Here is a 13,483-nt window from a genome sequence, read left to right as displayed (position 1 = left end):
AGATAACTCATTTAAATGTGAGATGGGTGATAAAATGTTCAGTTGGAATTCAAGTTTAAAAGGGCACTAGAGGCAGCATCCTGGAGTGAAACCACGCAAGTGTGAAGTTTTTGATGCACTGTTTAGTCACTGCGGAAGTATGGAGGTAAGAGTTTATACTGGAGATAAAACATATAAGTGTGAAGTGTTTGATAAAATTTGTATGAAGATTAGAAACTTAAAGCTATAGATGAGGGTACATACTCGAGAAACAAACAAACGAACAAACAAAAATTAAGTGTGAGGTATGCGATGAAATGTTTAGTCTACCTGGACATCAAAGGGTGCACTTGGGGCTGCATGCTGGACAAAATCCATACAAGTGTGAAGTGTACATTTAAATGTTCACTGTGAGTGGAGATTTAAAAGGACACGTGATTTTACTTACTGCAGAAGACCTATTTAAAATGTAAAATGTGTAATGTAAGTTTAGTCAGAGACGAAATCGGTGTGTGTGTGTGCGTGTTGGATTTTAAACATAGTTTTAATATTTTTTTCAGTCATATTGCTACGACGTCCGCAGATTGACAGCTTATAGTGATGTCCATCATTGGGGTATCATGACGCAGACATATAACATCATGTCCCACCAAGTCACCATTTTCCTGACACCTGGCCGACCAGTCTTAATGCTGATCGCCAAGAAAGGCTGCTGCTAGTACCATCCTTTAAGCTTGAGTTGTGTAATAAAATGTTCAGTCCGATATGAAAATGCATACTTAAAAGACTCAATTCAAGTTTTTTCTAAACTGTATATGTTAACTAATCTGAACCTGGAAGGTTGCACACAACCCATTTAAGTGTGAAGTATGTGATACAATGCTCACTTTGAGTGTTAGTCCAAAAGTGCACTGAAGAATTCATACTGGAGAAAAGCCAATTATTTCTGGAGTATGTGATAAAATGTTCACTTTTGAGTGTATGTTGAAATGTGCACTGGAGTATTCATTCTAGAGAAAAGACAATTATTTCTGGAGTTTGTGATAAAATGTTTAGCAATCGTGGAGATTTAAATAAGCACAAGATGATGCATACCGAAGAACAACGACGTACGTGTGATGTTGTTGTAAGATTTAACGCCATTTTTCAGCACACGATAGGCTATACGTGACGGCCAGTGTTAATAGTCGAGTAAGAACCTGGGAAACCCCCGGAAAGAACCACCAACCCACGAGAAGCTACTGGCAAGCTTTCTCACATACCCACGTTGGCTGAATATGAGACTCGAACCCACGCAGGCAGAGGTGAGATGGCAGTGATCCGTAACAGAGAGCGCTTTAGAAGTAAACATGTCATATGAAAATGCACACTGAAGAAAAGTCATGTAAGTATGAAGTGTGTGGTAAAATATTTGATTAGAGTGGACATTTAAAATGGAACATGAGGATACATAATAGACAAAAGCAATGTAAATGTGAAGTGTTTGATAAAATGTGCATAGTCAGAGTGACGGGAGACAGGAGATTCCACTGCTGTATTATGGAGCACAATAGCTCTACCTTACTCTTGGAAAGTTCCAAATCCTTGACAAAGTAATTCAGTTCACCTTGTGTTACGAGGTGTGGTTCAGAGGAGGAGGAGGATGGGGGAAAATATGGGTCATGTGACATTGATGGTTCAGGACAGGAAGTTTCTTCCTCTTCCTTTTCTTCTTCTGACTCAAGTGAGAATGATTATGTTGCGTCAGGAACCGGCTGTTCTTCTCCGTAGGGCACTGGACGTATAGCTGCTGAAATGTTGGGATAATGAACAGTCCACTTTTTTCTTTGACACATTTTTCCCAACTTTCAGAACAACATGCAGAAGTAACAATTGTTGATGTGATCTACTGGCTCTCTTAAAGTCATTGGCACTGCAGAAGGCACATATTTTCTTTACCTTTTCATCCAATGGCGGAGATGTGTTGCATAACCGTTGCATCATATGCATGGTGCCCACCTCTTGTCCTGATCTCCAATTTTGTAGCCACAAGAAAGGTGATATGCTTTCTTAACCATAGTGGTTATATTGTGATTTTGTGATGCAAAAGTCACTTCAACACTAACATAGCAGAAGTTGTCACAAGTAAAAAGCATCTCTCCTCACTTTGGCTAAACAGAAATTTGTCCCTTTGCAAAAACAAACACTTACAAATAAGAAAGCACGACTTTGTATGATTTGTATAGCTGATATAGGGCAATTTGTTCAGGAGAGTGATGTATGCTTACTTATGATTGCAACATCCATGACTTCTAGGAATAACATGATGCAATTCAGATCATGTATGATGTAATACTAGCTTCAGATTGCATCATTCATTGTTTTGCTAATAAGCAAGTGCTGTACAAACCCATAGATGTATTCAATGATCCAGTCAAATATGTATTTTAGTCGTTTCTGTTTAAATTGAGGTTTCTTCCCTTTATAATTAACCTATCCTTCGGCATTCCCAAGTCAAGGGTTGTATATACTGACCCAGTATAATATCTTTTAAACTAGAGTCAATCAACAATTAAAGCATCATTTTCATTCTCATTGACTCAAAATTAGTAAAGTTTGTCTACAATTATTTTGGAAGCATATTTTACTGTAAACCAGTGTTATCTGCACATGACAATATACACTATACTAAAAGTTATTAAGATTGTAGATTAATAAAGAATTTGAAGAAGCATTGTTAAAGTGTGAAGAATATCGATTAAGAAAGCATTTGGGGACACGTCATCACATATCAATATTGTAGACTTATACTCTTTTGAGTACAAATCACTTAAGTTTGATCAGAATTGTCTAATAAAGAATTTGAGGAAACATCATTTAATCAGACCAGCCAATCCTCATGATTTTGCTGTCTGATGTATTCAGACCATAATCGTTGGAAGTAAACAGGTTTACCTGAATTTGAATTTAGGATATTAGTGTTCCCTTGTGAATTCCTGATAAGCCTGCTGTTTTACATGTTTATTTACTAAATTTTGGTAAGGGAGCTGAAGCTGAACACAGCTTAGAATATGCTAGAAATCAATACGGTGGGTCAACGACCCTCGTACCGTTCCTGATATTGTATCTTAAGTTTTTTATATGGGAGAAATATCTTAATATCAATAGTATTTCAGAGAAATTATTTAAATTATTCACTGGAATTACAAACCGCTCTTTGACATTCGGACAAAATTGCTATTTTGGGATTATTGTGAATGTATTCAAGGTTATTTTAGATTATATCATTCTGTTACTCTTTTAATTTGTTTGTTTTGTATTTTATGAATTAAATTATTTGTTAAGTGGTGCAAAAACTTGTTGGATTTTGCTATGTTTTATTGCTTAGCTTAAGACCTTTGAGTCAAAGCAGGAAATTGTAATAGATGTGAATTTCTCTAGAAAACAATTTGTTTTTCAAATTTAAATTTGTCGACTTTTCTTATATTCACGTTTATTAGTTTCGTATTTTTCAGAAGGTTATAATGAATCTAGGAAAGCTTAACAATATCATTTAAAGTGGAGAATTATAGTTTAAATCCTAAACAGGAAGGATTCGAGTTCTTGAAAAAGGACGACTTGCTCAAGCTTGTCAGACTAAATGATTTTACTTTAGTGAATACGTCTGTAACAAAGCAAGAAAGACAAAAATCTGGCAAAATATTTGGTGGAAATGGACTATTTGGATATTCGTGGTTTGTGTTTGATGAGCAAGTCTCCATTTGTCTCTGAAATGAAAGTAATATTACTAAAAGTATATTTTTACAAACCTAACAAGGAACCCAGACGGAAACATAATCAATAAAGCTTCAGCTTCAAAACGAGAAAGGTGAAAGATAAATGCAATTGCAGCAAGAGGAAAAAGAGAGACATCTTCAAGCGGTTCTGCAGAAAATGAAGACAATGCAAATGAAAACAGATGGAAATACAAAAGGAGAAAAAGAAAAAAGGTAAATGCAATTTAGATTCAAAGTATTATAACTGGCAAGAACAGAGGACCCTACAACTTCACATTCAAGTTCAGAATTTGATGTTGCCAGAAATATTATGATAGTACCCCTTTTAGTGACATTAGTAGATCATTATTTCCCTCATTTGAGCAATTTGCTGAAAAGTTGAAAATCCCAAGACACTACCAACAATTTATGTTGAGGCTATAAATATAGACTTGGGGTTTTTCAATAGTAATTTCTACAATTTGTAGCTATAAATGACGAGATTATAAATAGATAGTTCGTTTGTCGATGTGAATTTCCTACAAGTTGTGACTATAAAGAGATACTAGCGTTTCTTTCACATATTATGTTTGACAGTGTAAGAGTATATTTTGTGAGATTTCATCTCCTTCTCTTACATTCTAAGCGAATACAAGGAATTTGGATAGATCGCGTAAATGACGAGATTATAAATAGATAGTTCGTTTGTCGATGTGAATTTCCTACAAGTTGTGACTATAAAGAGATACTAGCGTTTCTTTCACATATTATGTTTGATAGTGTAAGAGTATATTTTGTGAGATTTCATCTCCTTCTCTTACATTCTAAGCGAATACAAGGAATTTGGATAGATAATGAAATGTTGGATGTTATACAAGGTGTGTGAGAATATATTTTTTTATCGGATTTCATCTTCTCTTAAATTCTAAGCTACAAATGGCCACTTGTGATAGTGTGTGTATGGGATGTTGAATATAATAGGGATGTTGGATGATATAGTGGTGTGATGGACGGTGTTTTGTGGTGTAAAGGATAGTATATTTTGTGAGATTTCATCCCCTTCTCTTACATTCTAATCCAACACGTGGCGTTTTGGATAGCATATTGGTGTAATAGATATATTTTTGTGGTTTAAGGGATTGTCTGTTTGTGGGATTTCGTCGTTTACGTTCTGAGATAAAACAAGACTTTTGGGATAATATGTTTACGGTGTGTTAAGGGGGTGTTAAATGGTATTGTTAATATGATGGATAGTAGTTTGGTGGTGTAAGAGATTTTGTGAGATTCCATTTTCGTTTACAGCCGAGTGAGCGCATGGTATTTTAAGTAGTGAGTATGATATGTTGGATAGCATATTGGTATGATGGATATTAGTTTTGTGACGGAAGGTATAGTCTATTTTGTGAGATTTCATATTCTTAGTTTACATTCTGAGCGAACACATGACATTTTGAGTAGTGAGTATGATATGTTGGATAGCATAGTGGTATGATGGATAATATTTTTATGATGTAAGGGTGGACTTTTTGTGAGATTTCATTTTCTTCGTTTACATTCTGAGCTAAAACAAGACTTTTGGGGTAGTGTGTTTAGGGCATGTTAAGGGGTGTTAAGTAGTATGGCTAATGTGATGGATAGTATTTTTATGGTGTGAGGGATAGTCTATTTTGTGAGATTTCAACTTCTTCGTTTACATTCTTAGCGAACACGTGACATTTTAGGATATTGTGTATGAACTGTTGGATGGCATAGTGGTGTGATGGACAATATTGTTGTGGTGTAAGGGATAGACGTTTGTTGAGATTTTATCTTCTTTATTTACAGTCTGAGCTACAACACAAGACTTTTAGGATAGTGTGTTAAGGGGTGTTAAATGGTATAGCTAATGTGATGGATATTTTGTGGCGTGAGGGATAGTCTATTTTGTGAGAGTTCAACTTCAACTTCTTCGTTTATATTCTTAGCGAACACATGACATTTTAGGATATTGTGTATGATATGTTGGATGGCATAGTGGTGTGATGGACAATATTGTTGTGATGTAAGGGATAGACGTTTTGTGAGATTTTATCTTCTTTATTTACATTCTGAGCTACAACACAAGACATTTGGTATATTGTGTTAAAAGGGTGTTAGATGGTATAGCTAATGAGATGGATAGTATTTGTGTGGTGTAAGGGATAGCTTATTTTGTGAAATTTCATCTTCGTTTACATTCAAGCTAACACATAACGTTTGGAGTATGTGTGTGTGTGTGTGTGTGTGTGTGTGTGTGTGTCTGTGTATGTGTATGTGAGTGTGTTGGCCTTTGTTTGTCCCTATAAAACTCCTTTTGTCCATATCACATTCATTTCACCTACCTACCTAACTACGGTAGCGCGTTTTTAGGTCAGCCACTTGCAACATCGTTGCCATTATTCCTCTAGTGTCCTGTATAGTGACGTCATTGAACCTAGAAATTTTGAAGATGTAAATATAGACTTCGGTTTTTCCATTTCAGTCAAAACCAGTGTAATCTATTGTTCAGGAATATATATTGTCTCCATTAAATTTTGGGACAATTTCCTAATTTTAGCGTTTCTTTTAGTCGCATCCAATTTGTCTTTGGTCTTTTCCTTGATTATAGTTATCTATAGCATTATTATGAAAATTTATGAATACCACCTACATCATTTCAGGTCTAGGTAATGCTTCATCTATAAATCTCAGGGTTGCGTTTGTATATGTCTGTCTCTGTCTCTGTTGTGTTTGGTCCTCTACCAACCTTGTCCCTAGACGGGCCCTATACAGCTTTCACTTTGTCCCTTGACAGGCCTATCAATGTGCAACGTTCCCTTGTCCCTAGATAGTCCTATGGTCACTTCCACTTGTCCCTAGATGGTCCCACACATGTTACATTTCCCAATAGTCCCAATCCCTTGTTGTTATGTCCCTTGACAGTAAAACCCATGTCAAATTCCACTGGACTCTCCTCTCTCTCTCCCTCTCTCTCTCTCTCTCTCTCTCTCTCTCTCTCTCTCTCTCTATATATATATATATATATATATATATATATATATATATATATATATATATATATAACAGTCTGCTTGTCTGAGAAGACAATAATCTAACAGGTATTCAATTATGAAGATTTCACAGATAGTGTACATGTACATGAATCACAGAATAGAACGTATAAATTATTGTGATTATGGTTGCAATTTCAAAACCAGATGCCGCAGGAAAGGCAGAAAGTATTGAACCAAACTGAATTGTGTTGTCCTTAATTTCAACGAACTGTTTACAGTACATTAAACTGAGAACTTTCATCCAAATGTCAATTCATACTCCAGTGATTCAAATAAGACCTAAATACAACAAGAGCCTCAGTGCAGCCAATTTTCTTTACTGTCTTTGAATGTCCTAAAGACACGCAGATAAAAATAAAATCAAGCATAGAACCACCTACAGGTACATACTCTGTGAAATGCTAATAATTATAAAATACCTACTGTACTAGTATGACTTCTTTCACAAATAGATTGTTATATATATATATATATATATATATATATATATATATATATATATATATATATACACACACACACATATACATACAGAGAGAGAGAGTAAGGGAGAGATAGCGAGAGAGAGAGAGAGAGAGAGAGAGGAGAGTCCAATCTGTCAATAGCTGTCACTCCATCTTCCTTTCAAACTTGACATGGATGACGGTGCATTTAATTCATACAATGTGACCTTGAACAATCTTTAGCTCATCAAACAAAAAATGTGACCTAAGGCAGGGCGAAACCATTATTTGGTAAGCAAACTCCTGGACCCACTCGATGTCACGCACATGACCGTTAAATGCAGAGCACATACATAGGAAAATTGCTGGGGTGAAATTAGAATCGCTGTTGTGACCATGTGACTGCTAACGAAAGTGATCAATAATACAGGTTTGACGATATTGTGCGAGTTGAGACACATTTGGTAGCTGACAAGAGTCTCGTACTCCATTTAAAACAGTATTTTAAGAAGATCTGAACTTACCTGTGGCTATCATGTGTACGGAACAGCTCGGCAATATTGCTTGCAAATACATGATCTGATAATCATCCAGGAACTCTGACTTTGTCTGGAAGTAGTTAGAACTTCCACGTGATAAAACGGTTATACTGAGGCAAATTAACCGTCACTATATCTCGGACGAACGAAAGTGGCTCTTGATTACACTATCCAAGCATCTTCCAATCCATCGGTTATGGCATATTACGCCTTTCCGCCCAAGAACAAAAGTTTATCGCGGCTACATTTGTAACACCCATCCACCCCAACCATATCCTTTTCTAATGCATAAATTAAGCTTTACTCATATCATCGAACTATATTTGAAACTTATCGAGAATAGAAAGGGTAAGAAGAGAAAAGACAATGTAATCAGTGATTCCAGGAAAATGTTACAATTAAGATTATAAAATTATCGCAAAATAAAGTATCTAGTTTAAGATAAACAATCATTTATTCCCAATGATAGACTCATTTTGCTTCACCAATTCATTTTTAAATCACAAATTATACTTGATACTTGAGTTATGCTAAATTAAGCATAATATGGTTGTTACGTTACGTTATGTACGAGTGACTTATGACCATTTTCAACAATATCATTTACAGTGGAAAATTTTATATTAAATCCTAACCAAGAAAGATTTGAATTCTTGAAAAAGGACGAATTGCTCAAGCTTGCGATAGTAAATTATTCTTCTTTTGTCAATGTTTCTATAACAAAGCAAGAAATGAAAAGTAATTTGGTAAAATAATTGGTAGAAATTATTCTTTGGATAAAAGTGCTTCTGGTTTGATTAGCACGTCTCTGTCTCTGAAATGCAAGCAATATTGCTAAAAGTTAAAAACAAAATGGAAAATAGACGGAAATAAAGCTTCAGCTTCAAAATTGAAAGATGAAAACTAAAGCGTGTGAAGCAGGAGAACAGAGGAGACAAATGCAATTAAAGTAAGATATATAGAGAGAGATAGTGAGAGAGAGATGCAAGTGCATTTGCAGAAAATGAAGAAAATTCAAATGAAAAGAGATGAAAATGTAGAAAGAGAAAAAGAAGAATGGTAAGTGCAATTTAGTTTCCAAGAATTATAATTGGCAAGCACAGTGGACAATACAACTTAACATTCAAGTTCTGCTTTTAATGTTGCTAGACATATCATGATAGTACAAGAAGTATATCACTAGTTTCCTGATTGGTAAAATTTGCTAAAAAAAAGCTTAAACGTTCATGAGAGCTTTGGACTTTGTTGTTGCATACTTACTGTCAAAGCTTGTGAATTCTACGATTCACTGTCAGTATAACAAAGTGATAATTGTGATGTAGCTAAGGCATGTATCTTAAAGAGTTCTGAGTTTGTATCTTAAGCATATTGACAAAGGTTTAGGCACTGTAACAAAGAAACTGGAAAGATCCCTTGATAGGCGATTATCGGCTAAGACGATTAATCAAAATTGCTATAACCATAACGCTCATGTTATTTGAAGCTTCAAGAATTGCGTCCATAGTGATGTCAAGAGCCACCTAATTGAAGAAAAGGTTGAAACTTCATAAAATGTTGCTCGTATAGTTGACGACTATTCCTTGGCTCACAAAGTTTCATTGGTCAATATGCTTACACCTTGCTAAACAAAGTCACAGTTTCATATCAACACATATCTTACACACGTTTGAGAATCAAATGTCTGATAAGACTAAACACAAATTGTTATCTCTTCCAACATCCATTTACTGCAAGAAGAAAGGGCGTAACGTTTCTGATTTATACAGATTGAAATATAAGCAAAGAATAAAGACATAACGACTACAAATTCACTAATTTCTAAGTGGCCCTTGTCATGATCATGTATTGAAACAATACATTTGTTGTGTCAAACAAAATTTAGACTGACTTTATTATGAAGAATCATAAACAATTCATATGGAATGGTTTTCTATCACTTGTTTATGATTTTGACGGTAATATCAAGGAACACAGGATATTTTCAGACTTTTGATATCAGGTTTTTTGCCTTTTTCTAAGACTTTTTTCCGCTAGCTCAAATTCTTATTCAGGAGGTAGAGTGTGGCATTGGTAATGTTCTTCTCCATTTTGTAAATTTGTACACAGACTCATTCTCAGTCTCCGCAACAGTCGAAACAATGACGGCTTTACACATTGATGGTATACATTAATTACTTGGCAATGACATAGCTGGCGGTAAGGTTGTGGTTAATCCACTTGTAAATATCAAGCCTTCTTTAGATCTGAAAATTGACCTGACCGAGATTGAAATTTCTGACCTATCCTTCGTGTTAAGTGTCGAATTTTGAGATGTACTGAACCTTAAAGTTTTATAAAATTTAAGCCAGTAAAGTCTTTGTGAAGAGTCACTTCGACCTTTCTTCTGTTCTGTCCCCCATGTCAGCGTTAAAACTTGAAAGGCTAACCTGTATGACTGAGATTTGACCAGACCATTGCTATGCTGTCCTGAGAAAGTAAACATTTGAGCTACCAAACATAATCATATTTTTCAAAGGGAAATTGATATGACCCCGTACTTCACAGATTCTATGCTGTCTGAAATCTGACGGAAGAAATGATTATCTTGGGAAAATACGGGAACCGCTGCTTACGATTGGCCAGAGTAAATGAAGGCGTACACTTTAGAAGTAATGTAAATTTAAAGTGACGACCTAGGTTGAAATTCTTAAGTCTAAAGATTTCCTGAATGAGGAAGAGTGGCTTCGAGGAAACCTAAAGAGAATATTGCTTTACTCGTAAACAAGAAAGGGACTAGGTAGATGTCTTGTAAGAAAAGCAAGGGTTCAGTGCTAGGACGCACAATTTCCGAAAGAGTACAGCGTTATGGTATGCAATTTTAATTTCCAACATAATCTTCCATTTTTTGATTGTTTGTTTTATGCAGATGTGTTTGATATGACTAGGATTCTTATTATGTAACATTATTCAACTTCATGGAAATATGTTGATGCTAGAGTTTTATGCAATTTATCTCTTTAATTGTACCATTATTACTTTAATGATAGATTAACGATTGCATGCTATCCAAGTTTTCATATGTGCAGGATTTCATAAGGTTATATGAAATAATTTTCTTTGTCTGTTAAGTAGATACTGATTATCGTGTGTTAACGACATTCGTGTATTTATATCTGATTCCTAATGTTTGAATAATCTTGTACGTTAGGGATTGCTGTGAGATAGAAGTTTGTGAATTATATGCAATAGTAACCGATCGTGTGGTAGCGCAGGTAAAGAGATACGGTAACGTTGGATATACAGCTAATGTGTTAGTTATGACCTGTCGCTGTCAAGCGAGGGTGATATTTTATCGGATTAAGTCAGAATTTATGCAGTATGGATAACTAGCATGCTTCTGACTAACGTAAGTGAGGGAATTTATGACGCGTAGAAAGTGGTAGATACAGAGATTTAGGGGTAATTTTGTCTTTTAAGGAACAGTTTTCTGGGGAGAGAGACGGGACAGTCCGGAAAGGGAAGTACATAAAAAGTGACGAGTTCAGAATAAATTACTAGGAAGTCCAGGAAGGAAGAATACGTAGAGAATAGGAAGTCGATGACATAGCAAGACTGGTACACAGTCAAGGGAGGAAGATGATGCAATCGGTCGTGGACATTGCGCTCTTTTCACCACTCGTTATTATGAAGAAAAGAAGCCAACTGGGCACTGCTACTAAATTATGTTGACATAATTTAGCTTGAATTGGAATTCCCTTGATTCAAGGACGAATACTCCAAATTTTCTTTGTAATGAGCCATTGTGTCCTCAGGTGAACTGTAACTGTCAGATATTTTGTAGCAACATAATGTTAATATCGTATATTACCACAACTCCATCTAACAAGGATTTTTGTGCTTTTCTTTTAAATTCACATTCATTTTTCCTTTTCTTTTTAATAAATTTGTAAACATATTCAAACTTGACAAAGTTCTATTTTGCACATGAATTTGTATTGCAAACAGTTTCTGGTGAGTTGGAAAAGTTCTACTAATTGTAGTTAAAAGTTAAGTTCAAGCCCGACGACATTCACAATCATTCTTATGGTCATGAAAACAAGTACAATGTGAAATATTGGCATTGCCACAACAATATATAGTCCTAATAGTTTGTATTTCAATCCAGTTGTTATCACTGCAAATAATCTGATGTGATATAACAGATTTATTATTATGCCCTTGACCACTTGCAGTTTCTAATGTGCACAAGACATAATATAATTCAGAAAAATTATCTAGTTTACATAACAAAATCTCTGCATCTTGCAGTCTTATTTATTAGACATCCACTCCTTCTTCGAATCTCTCATGCCTGGTTTGGTTCATTGGTGACTAATGTCATTGTGTCATTCAGTTCAGTGACCTCCTTGTTACCATATTTGTATGTATCATATATCTCTGGTAATGTCCTTTTTGTTTGTAACAGATGTCTTCTGTTTCTCCTGTATATAGCACCATCCTGGGTTTTCACATCATACGACGATGGAGTGCTAATTTTTATGACGAATACGGCTGGTTTCCAGAGATCTTATCTTCTGCTTCTTATTTTGTCTCTAGAAGTCAGATTTGGAAGTTATTTAGCTGTTCTGTCATACTGTTTTTTTTTGCTGATTTTTGTTTTCACCCAGTTTCCTGGTCTCTTTCTTTTATAACTAGCTGATGTAACTGTATGTTGGTAGTAGGTAAAGTCGATCGAAGTCATCAGAATCGTGCTTGAGATCCTATGTCATCGGTACTCCTATATCGATAAATATGGATCTTTTCCACCTCTCTTTGCCTTATTGAGAATTCCTTTGACAGTTTGAATGCTTCTTTCAGCTGAACCATTAGAGTCTTGAGCCTTGACGTAGTGTGTTTGAATCTCCAGGTCTTTGCAAACTGACCATATTCCTTTGAGGAGAACTGTGGTCCATTATCTCTCCTTACTTCTCGTAGTATTCCAAGTCTTGCAAAAACTCTGTGTGTTTGTGTGTGTGTGTGTGTGTGACTACTGTGCTTGCTCGTGTATTTTCTAACTTGGCTACTTCAAAATATATGGAGCAATAGTCTTCTATCAAGACATAGTTGTAATTATTCCATATAAATAAATCTGTTCCAGCCATTTTCCATGGTGCAGTGGGTTGTGTAGACAACAATGGTTCTTTTCTTATTTGACTTTCTGTATTCCAGGCAAGTAGAACAATTCGATGATGTGTCTGCAATCTGTACATTAATGCCACGCCAATACATAATGTTTCTTTCTCTTTGCTTTGTCTTCTCAATGCCCATATGACTTTTGTACAACTCATTTAGCATTTCTTTCTGAAGAGCATCTGGTATTACAATTTTCGTTCCTTTTAGAACTAATTCGTCCATTTCTGAAAGTTCATCTTAGCTATTCCAGAAATTTCTGATTTCAAAAGGATCGAGATATTTATGATTTGGTCATCTCTTTTTTTAAAATAATTTCTCATTATTTGGCCATTTTATTATCACATTTAATTCATTCTTTATTGCTTTTAGCTGTGCATCTGCAATCTGTATATCTGACATGATCATGTGCACATAGCACTCAACTGCACTATCCATGTTCATCTCAGATGTGTTCGTCTGTCTGCATGCTCTCGACAATGTATCTGCTACAATTAACTTTTTCCTGAACAATACGTTAAGTCAAAACTGACATCTGCAGTCTTAGAAGCATTCTCTGAAGTCTAGGC

General features: G+C 35.3%; 1 long non-coding RNA gene across 2 annotated transcripts; it reads left to right on the top strand.

Moving 5' to 3' along the window:
- Nucleotides 1-461: 461 nt before the first annotated feature.
- LOC149789768 (uncharacterized) lies at nt 462-11,700 on the top strand. 2 transcript variants are annotated; one of them, XR_016423972.1, is made up of 3 exons: nt 462-1,363; nt 3,776-3,947; nt 11,223-11,700. It is a non-coding gene; the product is annotated as an uncharacterized LOC149789768 (long non-coding RNA). The 2 variants fall into 2 exon arrangements; XR_016423970.1 differs by lacking the exon at nt 462-1,363 and having other exon boundaries at nt 3,483-3,947.
- The last annotated feature ends 1,783 nt before the right edge of the window (nt 11,701-13,483 follow it).

Source organism: Sinohyriopsis cumingii, chromosome 10, assembly GCF_028554795.1.
Source record: "Sinohyriopsis cumingii isolate HCF-2022 chromosome 10, ASM2855479v2, whole genome shotgun sequence".
NCBI lineage: Eukaryota > Metazoa > Mollusca > Bivalvia > Unionida > Unionidae > Sinohyriopsis > Sinohyriopsis cumingii.
Note: the sequence above shows the minus strand (reverse complement) of the source record. Positions and strands in the feature narration are given on the sequence as shown.